The sequence below is a fragment of the Peromyscus maniculatus genome, chromosome X (assembly GCF_049852395.1).
Source record: "Peromyscus maniculatus bairdii isolate BWxNUB_F1_BW_parent chromosome X, HU_Pman_BW_mat_3.1, whole genome shotgun sequence".
Taxonomy (NCBI): domain Eukaryota; kingdom Metazoa; phylum Chordata; class Mammalia; order Rodentia; family Cricetidae; genus Peromyscus; species Peromyscus maniculatus.
Window position 1 is genome coordinate 79,852,522 of NC_134875.1, and position 18,512 is coordinate 79,871,033.

The 18,512-nt window shown below is 39.6% G+C and overlaps 1 long non-coding RNA gene across 1 annotated transcript; it reads left to right on the forward strand.

Annotated features, from left to right (window-relative positions):
* Positions 1-1,400: 1,400 nt before the first annotated feature.
* On the forward strand, positions 1,401-7,809 carry LOC121825816 (uncharacterized). Its single transcript, XR_013048167.1, has 2 exons — positions 1,401-2,146; positions 2,886-7,809. It is a non-coding gene; the product is annotated as an uncharacterized LOC121825816 (long non-coding RNA).
* Positions 7,810-18,512: the final 10,703 nt, after the last annotated feature.

Below are 18,512 nucleotides of genomic sequence, written 5' to 3' on the forward strand. Positions count from 1 at the left end.
GCATATGTAAAAGTAAGAACAGTACAATTTGATGAAAATTTTCCCGGTGATAATTAACTCAATCCTGTATGCACAATAAAGCTTAAGCATGACTACAGCAAAATTCTTTGTAAAGTACATGTGACATCTTCCATAAAGATGGATTCTGTAGATGGATTACATGTGATACTTTCCACAGTAAGAGCCTGAGGAGGGGCAAGTGTGGTCTCAGCCACAGAAACACTGCAAAAGTCACCAGGCTATTAACCATAACAACTGACTTCTGGGCAGTTCACAGGTTATGCATTCCTCATTTTGAAGAGACAACCCTGTGTGTTTAACATTTCTGTTTCCCCTAGTGCTTATCTGGGAGCACAAGGACCTCCCTGCCTCCTACACACTTCTACAGCAAAAATCACTTGTTGACCTGATACGATAATAGTGGGGACTTCTGCACAATAAATACTCTCATCAATAGACAGGCCAGTCAGATAAATCTAAACAGCTGAGTGATAGTCTATTGGGTAAATGTACCACATTTTCTTTTTCCATTCATCAGTTGACAGATACCTGGGCTGTTTGCAATTTCTGGCTGTTATGAATAAAGCTACAACAAACATGGTTGAGCAAGTGTCTTTATAGTAGGATAGAGTGTCCTTAGGATCTATGCCCAAGAGGGGTATAGCTGGATCTTGAGGTAGATCAGTTTGCATCTTCCTGAGGAACTACCATGCTGATTTCCATAGTGGCTATACAAATATGTACTCCCATCAGAAATGAATAACTGTTCTCCTTTCCTCTTGTCTCTGTGAACATGTGCTATTATTTGTTTTATTGATATTGACCATTCTGTTTGATCTAAGATGAAATCTCAAAGTAGTTTTGATTTGCATTTTCCTGATAGCTAAAGATGTTGAACACTTCTTAAAGTGCTTCTCAGCCATTTGCGTTTCCTCTTGTGAGAATTCTCTGTTTAGATCTGTACCTCATTTTTAAAATTGGGTTCTTTTTCTCAATATCCAGATTTTTTAAGTTCTTTACATGTTTTGAATATTAGCGCTCTATTGAATGTGTAGTTGGTAGGCTGCCACTTTATCTGAATAATGGTGTCCTTTGCTATACAGAAGCTTTTCAAATGATAAGGTTCCACTTATTAATTTTGGTTTTGCTGTCTGTGTTATCATTTTCTTGTTCAGAAAGTCCTTTCCTGTGACAATGAGTTCAAGAGTATTCCCCACTTTCTCTACTATCAGATTCGGGGTTATCTGGTCTCATGTTGAGGTCTTTGATCCCTTTGGAGTTTTGTGCAGAGAGATAAATATAGATCTATTTCAATCTTGTAACATGTAGCCATCCAATTTGACCAGTATCATTTGTTGAAGATGCTATCTTTCTCCAGTATGTATTTTTGCCTTCTTTGTCAAAAATCAGGTGTCCATAAGTGTGTGGATTTATGTCTAGGTCTCAATTCAATTCCATTGATCAATCAATATGTCTGTTTTTATGCTAATACCATACTATTTTTATTGCTATTGAAGAAGCAAAGCACCCCCATTTCAAGCAAGCCCCTCACCCCAGCTTGAAACAGGCCTGAGTTTGAAAATTCTTACAGCTGCTGACATAGGTCCCAAAGTCAGGATGTTTGAAGAGCCATCTGCTAGCAACTGATTAACCATAGAATGCCCCAATGCCGGAGATGGTCAAAAGTACAAAGTCTGGATGTTTGAAGGACTATCTGGTAGCAATTGATTAACCACAGAATGCCCCAATGCCGGAGATAGTCTACAAAGTTTAACAAACAACCAGTCAAAACTACAAAGTAAGATAACACAGAAATTCTAGAAAGCCCCTAAAACTTGAGCCAATCAGAATTGTACCCGTACTAGCACCCCTAACTGATGTAGCCTTGTGGTTTTTTCCTTTAAAAACTGAGCTTGCAGAGGGGCGGGCACCTCCTTCAACCTCTATTATATTGGATGGCTTGTCGATGTCCTTGCCGTGTGGCTTAAACTGCTTCAATAAACCTTGCTTTTGCATTTTGGTGAGTTCGTGTCTCTGGTGGTCTCTTCGGGGGTCTCGCACCCAGGGCACAACATTTGGCGGCTCGTCTAGGATTTTGGGGGACCCCAGAGACCCCGCAACCCAAAGGTTTACAACGGCTGATCGGGTGAGTCTGTCTGTCTGTCTGTCTTGTCTTGTCTGTTTGTTGTTTCTGTTTTCTGTTTCTGTTTTCTGATTGCTGCCAGCAGCTGTCTGAGCTGTATCTGAGAGGTTCCACTTTGGCGGATGTGCTGTAAAAGCAAACCCAGAGGAGTTGGGAGACATCCCCTCTCCTTGTCTGGGCAGGGGTCTCAAGTCTGAGGCCACTTTGCCAGGGACCCACGAGGGGCCTGTCTGTGTATCTGAAAACTCTGGGGATCGGGAGACTCTGTAGACTTGTCCCTGTCTCATCTGTACCATCTTTGGCATAACTGAGGCTCCCTCTCTGGATGCCCGGTCTGCCTGGACCATCTGTCCTCAGAATTCTGTAAAGGGCCCTTGTTCTTCCTTTTTGTCTGACTGTCTTGTTCGTCAATGTAATTTGTTGTTTCTGCTCATCATTCGTTTGCTAACACACTGCAGACCGTGACCCAAGGGGGTTTTGTCTGCGGCACCAGGAGAGCTGTTTTGTTGACTTGTCTTATGTTTGTAAAATATTTTTGTTTGCCTTTCTGTTGGAATGTCCTACCTATATGAATGTGTAAGTGTGTAAGAACTGTGGCCACATATATGTATGTTTTATGCCTGAGCATGTGTGTGCATTGCGACTCATGGGCCGGATGGCCAACAAAAGGGACAGAGGTCCCTTTGGTTGAACTGGGACAGACTAACAGAATTCCCCCATTGCTTTCTTGCTCTCTGACCAGTGTTCGGGCAGCTGGCAGGAACTCGCAGCAACGAGTCTGGCAGGCAGCAGCTGCCCAGCTCAGGACGCCACTGAGAGGGTGCTAGGATGGCTGTGAGCACCTTGGGGCCCGGACATGGCCAGCAGGTTCTGGCTGGGCTCCCTTGTGGAGAGCCGTGGGCAGAGCTGGCAGGAGCCAGCATGGGACTCAAGGAACACAGAGTGTGCCTGAACCGGGCAGGGGCTAATGGAGAACTAACTGTCACTCCAGGGTCACAGCTAAGGAGTGGCCTACAGGTCTGCGGCTCCAGCCGGGGACAGGGAGTCCTTTCCAACCCACCACTCTGGTGAACTTGAAAATCTGAGGTTAACAGTGATCTTCTTTCCCCATGGTACGCGCCTTCCTGGTCCTCTTCCTCTCCCATGCTGTTGGGTGGGGCTCCCAAGACCTACCCTGGGGCTAAAACCTGATCAAGGTCTGGCTCCCAGAATGAAATGAAATGTCACTGCCTATGGTTGCTAAGCTACTGTGGCTATGTTATAAGGCTAACCAACAGTTTCTTGTCTGTGGTACAGGGCTGATACAAATTTAGAGTTATTCTTGTTATGGTATATACATGTATTTCTGTTCTTATTTAAAATATTGTAGCTTTACAATACATTCTAGATTACCAAGGGAAATCATAAGAAAGACTTTGGTAAGAGTTTCTATGTTAAAAAAAAAAAAAGACAGAATTTGTCTGGAGTAAATGTCCGAGGGATCAAAGGAATGGCTTGAGGTTACATGAAAAGTTGTGGAAAGTCAGAGGGGATATGAACTATGTTTGTTACGGTTCCTTATACCTGCAAATACTGATTTTAAAAGTTAATTCTGGTTGGTTTTCATTTTAAAAGTGGCTAATGATTCTGCAAACTGTTTATGTATGTATATATGTGGACAGGTACATAACTTGGATTTAACTATATATGTAAATATAGGCAAGTTTTAACAATATGTATGTGTATGTAACTTGGATCCAATTGTAAGTATGTGTGCAAGTAATTATTGTTTAAAAAAACATGCTTTAAATAGCAACCACGTGGCTTTCTCCATCTTGGCTGGTGACCTCATGGGCAGCCATGTGGCTAACAACCATCTTTTACTAAGGTTATAAAGATCCATTCAAGTTAACAAAAGCTAACTGAAGAGATTTACACCTAAGTACTTATGTCTTTACCAAGTGTTCAACACCAAGCTTTTAAAAATTTTAAATAGATGACAACATGTTTAATAAATAAGATATTTGATAAATATTAAAGCTAAATGTCAATGCTTTTATAAACAGGAATATACCTTGCTCTGGCAGCTAAACTTTGTAATTTAAGATTTACCCATGTAATAAAATGATAATGGTTTTAAAGACATAAAAAGATCATAGGGAACAACTGAGGTTTGCAAACATATGCCAAGACTAGAGTTCCAAAGAGAGTCTAGTTACAATGATGGACCTTAGCATGCTGTTATGGAAGTGCCAGGTGATGATCACTGGAAGCACCAGCCATAATAAAATGGAGCAAGCAGGCTATGTATGTGCTGGCAAGGGTAGAGTCAAAGAAATCAATCAAGCCTCTAAGTAAAAGAACCAAAAGGATTATAAACGAATCCCAGATATTAAACTTTGGGATTGTTTGCACTTTGGAGCTTGGTTTTACTTTTTGTAGATTGTGGTGATGCCATGTTTTCTACCCCTTAAAGTAAAAGAAGGTATTTTATTTTTGATATTGCAGAAAGACATTTGAGAGATCTTAATCTTTTTAAAAACAGTTTTTAAAATATTTAAGTTTATAAGGCTATGAGACATTTTTAGCTTATAAAATGCTCTATATTGTTAATGTTTGGACTCAGAATAAAAGGCTAAAAATTAGGGTCACAGCCATAAGCTCCAAATGCTAACCAGAAACTTGGATGTTCATTTCTTGAGATGCAGCAAGACAATGACCTAAGCAGTCAGACAAAGGGCTTGAAATAGCTTCTGACTCCATGAGTTTTCACCATTTGGGAATGGAAAAAATCTTTTTATAGGGGTGGCCTAGGACTACCTGTATGTCAGATGTTTGCATAGAGATTCAACAATGACAAAACTGCAGTTATAAAATAGCATTAAAAAAAGTTAAAACCAGTGACTTGGAGAATGTTTCTCCTTGCCCAAGGTACAAAGAATGTTATATAGCCTCCTTGTATTTGCTATGTTTGTTAAGCTTAAGCTATTTGGATACACTGATTCATATATATATTTTATATTGATGATTTATTTTGGTTTCTTTACTGAACCTATATTTGATGCTAAAAGAGCTTCATTTTAAAATCATTGTTTTTGAGGCTACTTATTGTAGACTGTTAGGGAACATAAGTAAATAGTCAGTCATAAATAATCAAGTTTTTTTAATTATAGTCAGGTAAATAAGTACTGATGTAATATTACAGGGATAACTTTACTCAGTCCCTTGCATGTGTTTTCAGGGTTGAGCTTAAAACAAGTAACTAGAAACAAAGTTTGTCTATTCAGATATACCTGGACAGCCCTCATACTTCAGAGATCTGCAGAATATGGTATTTAAATGTTGATCTAAAAGCTTATTATATCAGACAGACTTCCAGATCCTAGCAATGACCCAAGGTCTCCAAAGATTACGTACAAGGCACCACAATGTCTCTGCCTAAATTATGGCAATGCTGACCATCATGCAAGATGCCCCAATGCAACGCCTGCCGCCAGAACCCAGCCCAGACTATGGACAAGCAGCAGGACACTGGAATTGATTGCACCCTTTTGCCTGGACAAATCAAGATCAGTCCTCCATGTCCCTATTTCACAGGAAAAATACTATACCTTATGGGCCTGATGGCGGAAGATTAATGCTGTTCTGACTAGTGCCTCCAACACTATGGAATCCTGGGTATGGACTGGTCCCTGTCATTTATAGAATTGAAAGCTGCTTGGTCTGCACTCAGATATAATTTATCCTTCTCAAATCTCTGATAGTACTGATGGCTAGGTTATCTATAACTTTGTCAGCTTGGCAGCATCAGACAACCAGATCCTTCTCCAAGGGTATAGCCAGCTTGTTAGCTCACTTTTAAAATATAAAAACTTAAATAAGTCATAAAGGTTCAAATATGAGTCTAAAAAAGGGCCTGAGGATATAAAAGCTTCTAAGCTTTATGGATCTCAAAAAAATTATTTAAGATATAAATACAAGATATAAAGATAAAAAATGTTTCAGATTGCTCTCCTGTTCTATGATATAACAGTTCAGAGTTTAACATTTAATAGAGTCCTGATAAGCTGGTAGAGCAATGACTACTTACTATTCAGTCACAAGCTCAACATTTTAGATTTATTTTAGATGTCATATAAATATATCTAAATATAAACCTAGAAATGCTTCTCATCAGGCCAAAAATATCTGTCCAATTTATACGTGGCTCTCTGGACAGAAGGAAAATGCACCTGCTTTAACAAAAATCTATAGTTCTTGTTGGGACTCAAAGGTATGAGTCCACTTCTGCTGTTTTACAGATACCCATTGCCTGCCTTGTCTACAATATGGATTTCAGTACAGATTGGTAATACTAATGCACCTAAATCTTTTATGTCATTTTGTAAGATAGTTCTTGTAGCCCTAAAGAATTAAAAGAGTCATGAAACTTGGATCCACTTCACAGAGGTTGGAAGGATCCCAGATAAGTGCAGCTTATTCCTAAGGATGATATTTTTCCTCTCTCCTGGTCTTGAGACTCCTGCCTTTCCCAATTACTTAAGGTATGGGCCTAAGGGTTCCAAATAAGTTCATAAATTTTAACTTCTGTTCCTAGTTTAAGTTTCTCTCAACAGATTTCCATTTGGCTGGCAGTCACCTCCAAGCTTCAGTTGCTGACTATACTGCTCCTGATGACTATGAACTCTGGACTTGCTAAAAGCTGATATGGACCATCCCAGCCGATGTGACTGTTTCCTGTCTCTACATGGTCAGATAGTCACATGCTTACAAATGCCCCATTGCCCACCCTTTGACTAGCCTTTCAGCCTTTGACTAGCCTTAAAGCCTTTTGCGGGCCCTGACAATGGCGCCCTTTTGCCAGCTCGAAGCATTTCCAGAAGAGACTATGTCATCCCATGTTCCCTGTCCAGAATAAAGTTGAAATGCTGGGTCAAAAGGAAATTTCCTGGCATAGAGAAATTGTGACTGAGAGACCAGCCAGGGATGGTTCAAGTCCTGGTTCAACAGTTCTCCCTGGTTAACTACTTTAATTTCCACCCTAATGGGCCCATTAATAGTCTTGCTTCTGATACTAACCCTCAGGCCATCTATCCTCAACCGGCTGCTCCAATACATGAGACAGAGGCTGGGTACAATTCAGCTCATGGTACAAAAACCACAAAAAATAATGCCCATGGAGCCCAGGGACACCTATGAGCTGGCCATTAGGAACCCATCACTGGGTTCCATTAGGCACATGAGAAGGGGGAAATGAAGATCCAAAGCATCCCCATTTCAAGTAAGCCCCTCACCCCAGCTTGAAACAGGCCTGAGTTTGAAAATTCTCAGAGCTGCTGACATAGGTTCCAGGACAAAGTCAGGATGTATGAAGAGCCATCTGGTAGCAATTGATTAACCACAGAATGCTCCAATGCCGGAGATAGTCTATAAAGTTTGACAAACAACCAGTCAATACTACAAAGTAAGATAACACAGAAATTCTGGAAAGCTCCTAAAACTTGAGCCAATCAGAATTGTACTCGTACTAGCACCCCTAACTAATGTAGCCTTATGGATTTTTCCTTTAAAAACTGAGCTTGCAGAGGGGCGGGCACCTCCTCCAGCCTCTACTATATTGGATGGCTTGTCGATGTCCCTGCCGCGTGGCTTAAACTGCTTCAATAAACCTTGCTTTTGCATTTCAATGAGTTCGTGTCTCTGGTGGTCTCTTCGGGGGTCTCATGCCCAGGGCATAACACTATAACTCTGTAGTATGACTTGAAATCTGGGATGGTGATACCTACAGCAGTTCTTTTATTGTTCAGGGTTGTTTTAGCTGTCGTGTGTGCGTGTGTGCGTGTGCGTGTGCGTGTGCGTGTGCGTGTGTGTGTGTGTGTGTGTGTGTGTGTGTGTGTGTGTGCGTATATTTCCAAATGAAATTGAAAACTGTCTTTCCAATTTTGGGGGGAGAAGGGGTTCGAGACAGGGTTTCTCTGTGTAGCCCTGGCTGTACTGGAACTCATTTTGTAGACCAGGCTTGCCTCAAACTCATAGAGATCTGCCTGTCTCTGCCTCCCAAGTGCTAGGATTAAAGGTGTGTGCCATCACTGTCTGGCTATCTTTTCAATTTTCATGAAAAATTATGTTCAGATTTTCATAGATATTGCATTGATTCTGTGTAATGAAATTTGGCAGACGAATGTATTTCATTTTGCAGAATTTGGAAGATTAAAATATGTATACCCTACCATTGACACCTATTCAGGATTTTAATGGACAACTCCTATGAGTTCTGAGAAGGCTGACTCTGTGATTACACTCCTATTAGAAGTTATGGCCATTATGGGAATACCCGTACAAATTAAGACTGACAATGCCCCAGCATATTCTCAAACAAAAGGAGACAGTTTTTTGCTTATTACAAATTAAAGCATGTTACAGGTATACCACACAATCCCACAGGCCAAACAGTCATCGAAAGATCCAATTGAACTTTACAGGATATGCTAAATAAACAGAGACAGGTAACAATGACTTCTAGAAATAGATTGTATAGTGCTTTATTAACCTTGAATTTTCTCAATGCTGATGAGAAAGGAACAACAACTGTGGAGAGACATTGGATAACAGAGGAAACTCCTGAACTAAATTAACCGGTTTACTTCAAAGGTGTTTTGACCTTGGAATGGAAACCAGGATACATCCTACATTGGGGAAGGGGTTCTGCTTTTGTTTCTGCAGGAGAAGAAAAGCTATGGATAACAACAAAATTAATAAAAAATTTGCTTTGAACAGGAGAAACCCCTTGGTGAGGAGAGGTAACAGCTTATCCACCAATGTCACAACTCTACAAGTTGTAAGAAAAACTCAACAAACAAGGGTTGGGGCAGGGTTCTGTTTTTTGTCTTTATAGGATAATAAGAATACCCATCTTCAAGAAAGCATAAGGCCTTGGACACCCAGACTTCTATAGCAGAAGGGAAGAACCTATTGGTACCAATATACTCTACAGGGTAATATCTCAATGCCTAACTTCTGTATCTCTTTAACTCTAGAACAGTTGTGGTTCCGATTTAATTATAAATCAAGCTGGCTTTGAAGTTGGAATGTGACTCTCTCCTCTAAACCCAAGCATATTGCTAAAAGAAAAATTAGTAAGTTCTGTATCATATTGGAAGAGCCAACTGGTGTGAGACAGAAGAAAACCAATAATGTAGGGACCATTGTTGTCAAGATTCTATTTTTTTCCATGCTTGTCCTTGCTTTCTGGGAATCCCTTTTTGATCCTGCATTAATCCAAACTTTTCAGTTTGATATTAATAATGTTCAAGTTTTCCATAGTGAAAAATAAGTCTTCCCAATAGCAATCTCTAAAGTCTCCAGAAGGAAGATGGGGCCCCATAACAATGACTCTACTCAGTCCAGAAAGATGCCATTGCACCTAAGAACATTACTCAATGATCAGCCTTGGACTGAAAACTCTTCAGGACAGTTCTAAGATGATCATACTACACTTCTAGCCAGAATCTCAGACAATCTTACCCATTACTGAGACTGGCTGCTGACTCTATGGTTAGCCCTATTGAGACCTAGCTATCTAAACTTTCTTACAGGATTCCACAGAGATAGTATTGCCCTCTAAACAGCAGGAAGCAATCCTAAGAAAATGATGCCCCTCTCCCAAAGGTTTCATTTTTCTCAGGGTTATGGCTGGATGGTTATAGGGTTGGGGATGGTACAATAAAATTTAGACTCAGTATTCTCCTTTAGAAAAGAAAAGGGGGAATGGATAGGTATAGTAAATTAAGATAGATTATTGTATCTACTAGTAAACTGATTTAGCAAACTATCAGTCTTGGATAATTTACACTGATATGGATTCTGTATACTGATACAAATGTAAACTATTCTTATATTCCTACTTAAGATAATTTGTGTATTGATACAAATATGAAACTATATTTGTTGTATTCCTACATATTCCTACTCCTGTTTGAAATATTGATACAAATGTAAAATTATATTTGTCATACTGTATGTTCTATTGATACATATTAAGGATATTGTTGTCATATTGCATTTTGCACTATACATTTCTACTCCTATTTAAGATATTTTGTGTATTGTCATAATTTTGAGGTCATTGTCCTTATACTGTACATCTGAGGTCATTGTCCTTATACTGTACATCTGTTTACAGACCGTTTACCTTGTTAATGTGAAGCCTTAGTCCTTAGGTTATTTAGGTAGATAAGACTTACAGATTTATAGTCACCCCTGCTTGTCATTTCCATAGTTAGTTAGGTTGTCCAGATTTACAGAAACATATGTCAGATGGATAGGTAGTCTTCAAACAGTTTGTAGACATAGAAAATATGACATTTAAATGTATTGCTAACTTAGAATTCTGTTGACTTGAGACACAATTGTTCCTGGCAGCACTGATCTGATCCCCAGAGAATGTTGGGCTTCTAAGACATTTCCGTTTGGAAGTTTGTCTTCTTCTTGGTACAAGAAGTGGCCTGCTGGGCAAAGAACTGCCCTTGCCTCAACTGCTGACAGTATGCACACTGTCCTTTCCGGACAAGCAGGACACAGGAAAAGTGACTACTGAACTCTGTCGAGACAGGTAAGATGATCTTTCAAAATTTCTGCTTCTGAAAATGGTCAGATATTCTAGGCCTATAGCCAAATTGGATGCCCCAACAATGCTGAGAAATTTTAGGTGACTGTCCAGGCTGACAGCTGTCTCTGTCTATTCTCAAAAGAATTTTGGAAATTGCTTGCTTGTATTTCCCGTTTTCTCACATATTATTATGTTCCTTCTCAGGTCTTTGATGGAGTTGAAGACTAGATAGTTACAGTTACAATCTTTTCATATCTTAGCTAGAACATATTAGTACTAGATTTAGAATCTTCAAGATAGGACAGCTTTTGGAGTAATCTCAGTAATTTGCCATTTACCTATGTCTGGACATTTCTGGTCATTTAGCATGTGTTTCTTGTTTGATGTTGTTCTTGTTAGCTGTAGTTCCATTTTTGTTTATGTTATTACCCTTTGTTTCCTTGACAATACTTGATAATCATCTTTATTGTATATAGTTTGAATTAAGTTTAGAACCTTCTTATTTAGACAAAAAGGGGAAATGTAGTGGTATTTGCTCTGTCCATGACCTTGGATTATGGGGCCCGAAGGAGGCGGTACTTCTTGCTCTTGTACACCACCTCTTAAAAGGAGAGGGAGAAGGTTCATATGTCCCTTCTCCCTGCAGCCTGCAGGTGGATTTGCTCCTGGTCAGATAAGAGGAAGAACTTCTGCTGTCCTATTCCGCTCTGTATTTGTGAGTGTATTTCTTCAATTTCCCTTAATAAATTTCCCTAATACTTCTTAAACAGACTCCGTGGATTTATCACTTTAAGTCTGTAGATTGCTTTTGGTAGGATGGCCATTTTCACAGTGCTAATTTTACCTATCCATGAACATGGGAGATCCTTCCTTTTTTTTGTTTGTTTGGTTTTTTTTTTTTTTTTTTTTTTTTTTGCTTTTTTGTTTTTTTGTTTTTTCCAGACAGGGATTTCTCAGCGTAGCAGTGGTTGTTCTGGAACCTGTTTTATAGACCAGGCTGGCCTGGAACTCACAGAGATCTGCCTGCCTCTGCCTCCCGAGTGCTGGGATTAAAGGCGTGCACCACCACTGCCCGGCTCAATGTTTTTTTTAAATTGTTTATTATACAAGTCTTTCACTTGCTTGGTTAGAGTTATCCCAAGGGTTGTTTTTTTTTTTTGTTTGTTTTGTTTTTTGTTTTTTGTTTGTTTGTTTTTGTTTTTAGGCTACTGTGAAAGGTATTGTTTCCATGATTTCTTTTTTTTTTTCAGGATTTCATTTGTATACAGGAAGGCTATTGATTTTTGGGTTCATAGGGGTTGGGTTTTTTGTTTGTTTGTATGTTTTTTGGTGGGGGAGCAGAGAAAGGTAGCTGTCTGGTCCCTGGGACTCCAATGGGTGGGGCCTAGGGGCTAGAGACCTGGTCTAACAGTCTGGAGATGGGGGCTTACCTGTTCCCAGTCGGTGTAGAGTAGGCTTCTGATTCTGGTAATCTGGTTCGGTGGCTGGGCGGCGCCTTCTTTTGTGTTCTCAGGTCGTTTTGCTTGTTCGTCAACTCCTCAGCTGATCTTGTTTCCTCAGACTGCAGACTGCAGGGTTCTGAAACCTCTCCTGGATGGATTTCAGCTGAGCAGGGTAGTCTCACCAACACCTCCAAGTTGTTGGGTTTCACAGGATCAGCAGCTAGGCCCTGGGTTGGTCTCAGACAGAGTGTTTGGTCAGTTCTGGTTGTGTCCCACGAGACGACTCCTTCCCCGAGTGCTGGGATTAAAGGCGTCCCTGTTCCAAGATCTTAATCTCCATGTTCTCACCAACTCCTCAGCGGACAAAAGCTCAGCTTCCGGTCTTCGTTATGACCATGTCTCTGCCTCTGCCTCTGGCCTTGAATTCAGTGAGATCTGCCTGGCTCTGCCTCCCAAGTGCTGGGATTCAAGGCATGCACCACCACCGCCCAGCATGGATGATCTTTTTGATGTGTTCTTGTATTCAGTGTGCAAATATTTTATTCGGAATTTTTGCATCTATGTTCACAAGGGATATGGGCTTATAATTTTCTTTTTTTGTTGGGTCTTTGTGTGATTTAGGTGTAAAGATAATTGTGGCCTTGTCAAAAGATTAGGAAATGTTTCTCCAGTTTCTAGTTTGCAGAATACTTTGAGGAGTATTAGCATTAATACTTCCTTGGTAGTGTGCTTAAATTCTGTGGTGAATCCATCTGACCCTGGGCTTTTTGTTGTTGTTGAGAGTCTTTTGGTTACTGTTTCTATTTCACTAAGGGTTATAGGTCAGTTTAAAATACTTACTTGATCTTGATTTAACTTTCATAGATCATATATATCAAGGAATTTATCCACTTATTTTAGGTTTTCCAGTTTGATGGAGTACAGGTTTTTAAAGTATATCTTTATGCTTGTCTAGATTTCCTTGATGTCTGTTGTAATGTTCCCCTTTTCATCTCTAATTTTATCAGTTTGGATCTCTCCATCTTTTGGTTAATTTGGTTAAGGGTTTTGTCAATCTTACTGCTTTTTCTCAAAGAACCAACTCTCCCTTTCATTGACAGTTTGCATTGCTTTTTTGTTTGTTTGTTTCTATTTCATTGATTTCAGCTCTGAGATTGATTATTTCTTTATGTTTACTCTTGTTTGGTGTTATTTCTTCCTGTTCTAGAACTTTCAGGTGTTTCTAATATGAGATCTCTGCAGTTATTGTTGCTGTTGTAGGCACTTAGTGCTATGAACTTGCCACTCAGAGCTGTCTTTATTGTGTTCCATAGGTTTGAGCATGTGTTCATTTTCATTTGTTTCTAAAAAGTTCTTTATTTCCTTCTTGATTTCTACATTGACCCATTGTTCGTTAATGGTGAATTTTCAGTTTTCATGAGTTTGTATACTTTCTGCTATTGCTGTTGTTGTTGATATTCAGCTTTAATCCAGGATGCAGGGTGTTAGTTCAATTTTCTTATAACTCTTGAGATTTGCTTTGTATCCAAGTATGTGGTTAATTTTGGAGAAAGTTCCATGAGATGCTGAGAAGAAAATATATTCTTTTGTGTTTGGGTAGAACTTTCTGTAGATGTCTGTTAGATAATCTGATTTATTTAACTCCAATGTTTCCCAGTTTCTTTTTGTTTGGATGACCCGTCTATTTTCTAAACTGGAGTATTGACGAATCCCACTATATCACTGTGTGAGGGTCAATATGTGATTTTAGCTGTAGAAGTGTTTCTTTTACAAGTTTTCTTAAAGTATTTGAAAGATTAAAACATTTTCATAAAGGTGAGGAAGATAAAAAGAATTGTAAAAACATTTTCATTCCTTGTCTTAAACACCAGTATTTTAATGTGTTTTATAGAAAAGATTAATATCTAATGTTTCTTATATTTAATAAAACAAATTCATGTTTTTCCATGTGAACATGGAACAATCTAGACCCTACCATAATTTAGGTCACTCTTTTAAGGCCGTTTCCTGGGAATTGAAACTTGCTCTGTAGGAGGGAGAGGCTCCTGAGACTAAAGAGGTAAACAAAAGGTCACATGGCTGAAAAAAGCAGGAAGAAAAGATGCTTTAGGACCTCCCCCTAGCTTTATAAAAGGAGTAAACAACTGCTTAGGGAGGAGCCTGAGCTACTGAGAGAGATTCTTGGCGCCTTAGCCTCCTGGAAGTTATGCAGAGAGCCTCAGGGATGCAGTTTTCCAGAGTCCTCTGCATCGGAGTGAAGTTTTTCATGATGCAATGGCCTTTGAGTCATCCCTGCTTATGAAAACAACCCCTCACCCATACTCTGTTAGCAAACCCAATAAAAACTCTGCTTCACCAAGTTGGACATTGATGTAATCAGTACTTGGGTTTGTCATGGGTTCTTTTTCAGGGGATCATTGATGTGTGTGTGTGTGTGTGTGTGTGTGTGTGTGTGTGTGTGTGTGTGGTGTTTTCCTAAGAAAAGCCTCACACAACGATCATGAACAAGGCTCAATAAAGAAAAAGGACTGAAATCATATGAAGTGTGTCCTCTGAGCACAGCTAACTGAAACTAACAGTATCTGAAGGGAATTTGGGAAATTCCCAAGTACATGGGAATTGAACAGCATACTTTTTAACTATTTTTTTTTTTAATTTGAAACAGAATCTCATGTAGCCCAGACTGGCTTAGCTACGTAGCTGAAGACGACTTTCATTTTCTGATGAGGAGTTCAAGGCTACATGACAGCCATTTTCTTCTTTTGTTGTTATTGTTATTATTTGTGTGTGTGTGTGTGTGTGTGTGTGTGTGTGTGGTTTTTTCCCCCAATGAGTGTGTGTGTACATACATATGTAAAAAAATATCATAATGAAAACCATTTTTTTTTTTTTTGCGATAGAGCCACATTATGTAACACTGGCTGCCCTGGAACTTGATAGATAGCCCAGGCTGGTCTTAAACTTGTGAGAATTCTGCCTCAGCATATGCTAGTATTTAAGCACACCCAGTAAACCCATTATTTTCTACGTTAATTTTTTAAAGTTATTTTACAAAATAAAAATCAACAAAAGTATTAAAATGTTACATCAAAATATGTGGAACTGGGCATATAGCTCAGTTGGCATATGCTTGTCTCGAATGTACTAGGCTCTCAATACTGCATAAACAGGTAGTGGTTCATACTAGTAATTCCGGCACATGGGAGATAGAGATAGGAAGATCAGAAGTTCAGAGTGATCCTCAGCTACTTGCTGGGCTATATAAGACTCTGTTTCAATCCTCTTCCCCATGAATACCCAACCCAACAAAGTACCAAACAAAAATCAAACCCCAAACACAACAAAACCAGATTAGCACACTGCATTTTTTTTCAAACCTTTTCTAATTCTATCTACAAATGACACAGATGCTATTCCTAAAAGAAGACAAGTTGGGGCTGGAGAGATGGCTCAGTGGTTAAGAGCACTGGCTGCTCTTCCAGAAGACCCAGATTCATTTCCTAGCACCCACATAGCAGCTCACAAATGTTTGTAACTCCAGTTCCAGGGGATCTGGCACCTTCACACCAATGCACATAAAAAAAAAAAAAAAAAAACAGTTTAAAAAAAAGGACAAGGGGCTGAAGAGATGGCTCAGAGGTTAAGAGTACTGCTTGTTCTTCCAAAGGCCCTGAGTTCAATTCCCAGCAACCACATGGTGGCTCACAACCATCTGTGAGATCTGGTGCCCTCTTCTGGCCTGCAGGGGTGTGTGCAGACAGAACACTGTATACATAATAAATAAATAAATCTTTAAAAAAAAAAAAGGCCGGGCGGTGGTGGCGCACGCCTTTAATCCCAGCACTCGGGAGGCAGAGCCAGGCGGATCTTTGTGAGTTCGAGGCCAGCCTGGGCTACCAAGTGAGTTCCAGGAAAGGCGCAAAGCTACACAGAGAAACCCTGTCTCGAAAAACCAAAAAAAAAAAAAAAAAAAAAGGACAAGTTGACAGTAAATAATAAATGGTTAGTAAAGAGAGCTGGAGTGGTTATGTTAATATTAGAAAACAGAGACTTCATTATAAGAACAAAAAGATGGGCTGGAGAGATGGCTCAGCGGTTAAGAGCACTGCTTGTTCTTCCAAAGGTCCTGAGTTCAATTCCCAGCAACCACATGGTGGCTCATAACCATCTGTAATGAGATCTGGTGTCCTCTTCTGGCTTGCAAGGATATGTGCAGACAGAACACTGTATACATAATAAATAAATAAATCTTAAAAAAAAAGAACAAAAAGACAAAGAGGCACATTTTACAATGAAATGTGTAAATACAACAATTTTAAACTACTACACAACCTACAACAGGAAGTCAACATACATTAACCAAAACAAAACAGAAAAGAAGACAGAAGTAAATAAAAGTAATAGAAAATGATTCCCTTTCAACAGCAGATACAGTAACTATACAGAAGATTAAGGTACAAAAGCCTTGTACAGCATCATTAGCCAAATGGATCTGACATTTGTAGATTGTTCCAGCCTCTGAGTGCAGAAGGAACATCCTCTTCCAAGTACACATAGAACATTGTAATGGTTAACCCTGATTCCTGACTTGATTAGATTGAGGAGAGATTAGCAGGGCATTTCCAGAGGCAGTTAACTAGGGGAAAAAGCTCTGCCTGAGTGTGAGCAGTGGTACCACCCCATGAGCTACAGGTCCAGACAAAATGAGAAGGGGGGAAAGCTAGCCAATGAGCAAGGCATCTGATATCTCTGCTTTCTGGTCTCCTTGGAGTGAAGAATCTCTGCCACATGATCTATGATATATACCCTCACTAGTATGTGGGCCTCACTAGTATTAGAATTTTATGAGAACATCTGTTAAGATAATGAGCTGAGGTTTATGTTGGTATAATCGCTACTTGGTTCATATTTGTCACTAGAAAATGGATAATCCTTTTGTTACCTGCAACAATTAAAATTAATTTCCCCCATCACCTTTATAATATATTCTCATTACAGGGAAATTTGGAGGTAATAGAAAAGCACAGTGCAGAAAAAAAATCACTGAGACATTTCATCTGAAGATAGCTAAGCTATCGTTTAAAAAAGACTATACGTGTGTTCACGCAGGTGAGCGTGTGTGCACACACAGAGAGACAGAGTTTTTGAAACTGGGTCTTTTTTTGCAGCCTTGGCTGTCAGTAACTAACTGTAGACTAGGGTGGCCTCGATCTCACAGAGATCCACCTGCCTCTACCTCCTGAGTGTGGGGATTAAAGGTGTGCACCTCCATTCCTGACTATATTTTATTTTGAAGTGTGTGTGTATGTATACAGTGTGTACACTAGTGCAGATGAACATGGAAAGCAGAGAAGTTTGATTCCTTTGGAGCTGGGGTTACGGGCAGCTGTGAATTGCCTGAGTGACTGCTGGAAAATGAACGGAGGTTCTCAGCAATACACACCCGGAACCACTGAACCATCTCTCCAGCCTCCTAATCTTTCCTTTTACATTTCTTCTTATTTGTGTGGTGTTGGGGGTGGGATCCAGGACATCTCACAGGTTAAGCAAATATTCTACCACTGAGACACTCAACACTGATCTTTTAACATTTATAGGTTTTGGTTGTGCCTTTCAAGCTTTTTCTCTTAAATCTTTTAATGATCATTTTTCTTTCTTTCCCTTTTGTATTGATTTTTTAGGTTAGCATACAAGCTAACAAATGGATGTCACCATGGCATCTTCATACGTGTCAGTACACTTTGCTCTCATTCATCTCCTACTCACCTGCCCTCCCAAGTGTTTCCTCTCACATTTCCTTGAGACAGGATCTCTATTATGTAGTTCTGGCTGTCCTGGAACACACTGTGAAGACCAGGCTGACTTTGAACTCAAAGAGATCCACCCACCTCTGTTTCTCCTCTAGTGCTGAAATTAAAGCTCTATACCCAGGTACTCACTGAGTTTAATTAGTGTTCTTGGGACATTTTGGCAAAGAATGTGGGTACTTTCTACCTTTGTCCTAAAAATCTGCCTGAGGATAAAATGAAGAGCTTTAGATTAATGCCATTGACAGAAGAGATTTCAAGACAGCCTAGTATTGATCCATATTGACCTAGTGTTGTTATTAGAATCACTCTTTTTTTATATTATTTATTTACTTTTATCTTATATGCATTGTTTTTTTGCCTGCATGTATGTCTGTGTGAGGGTGGCAGATCTTGGAGTTACAGACAGTTGTTAGCTGCCATGTGGGTGCTGGGAATTAAACCCAGGTCCTCTGGAAGAACAGTCAGTGTCTTTAACCGCGGAGTCATCTCTCCAGCCCTAGTAATCATTCTTATGTATATCTATAATGAAA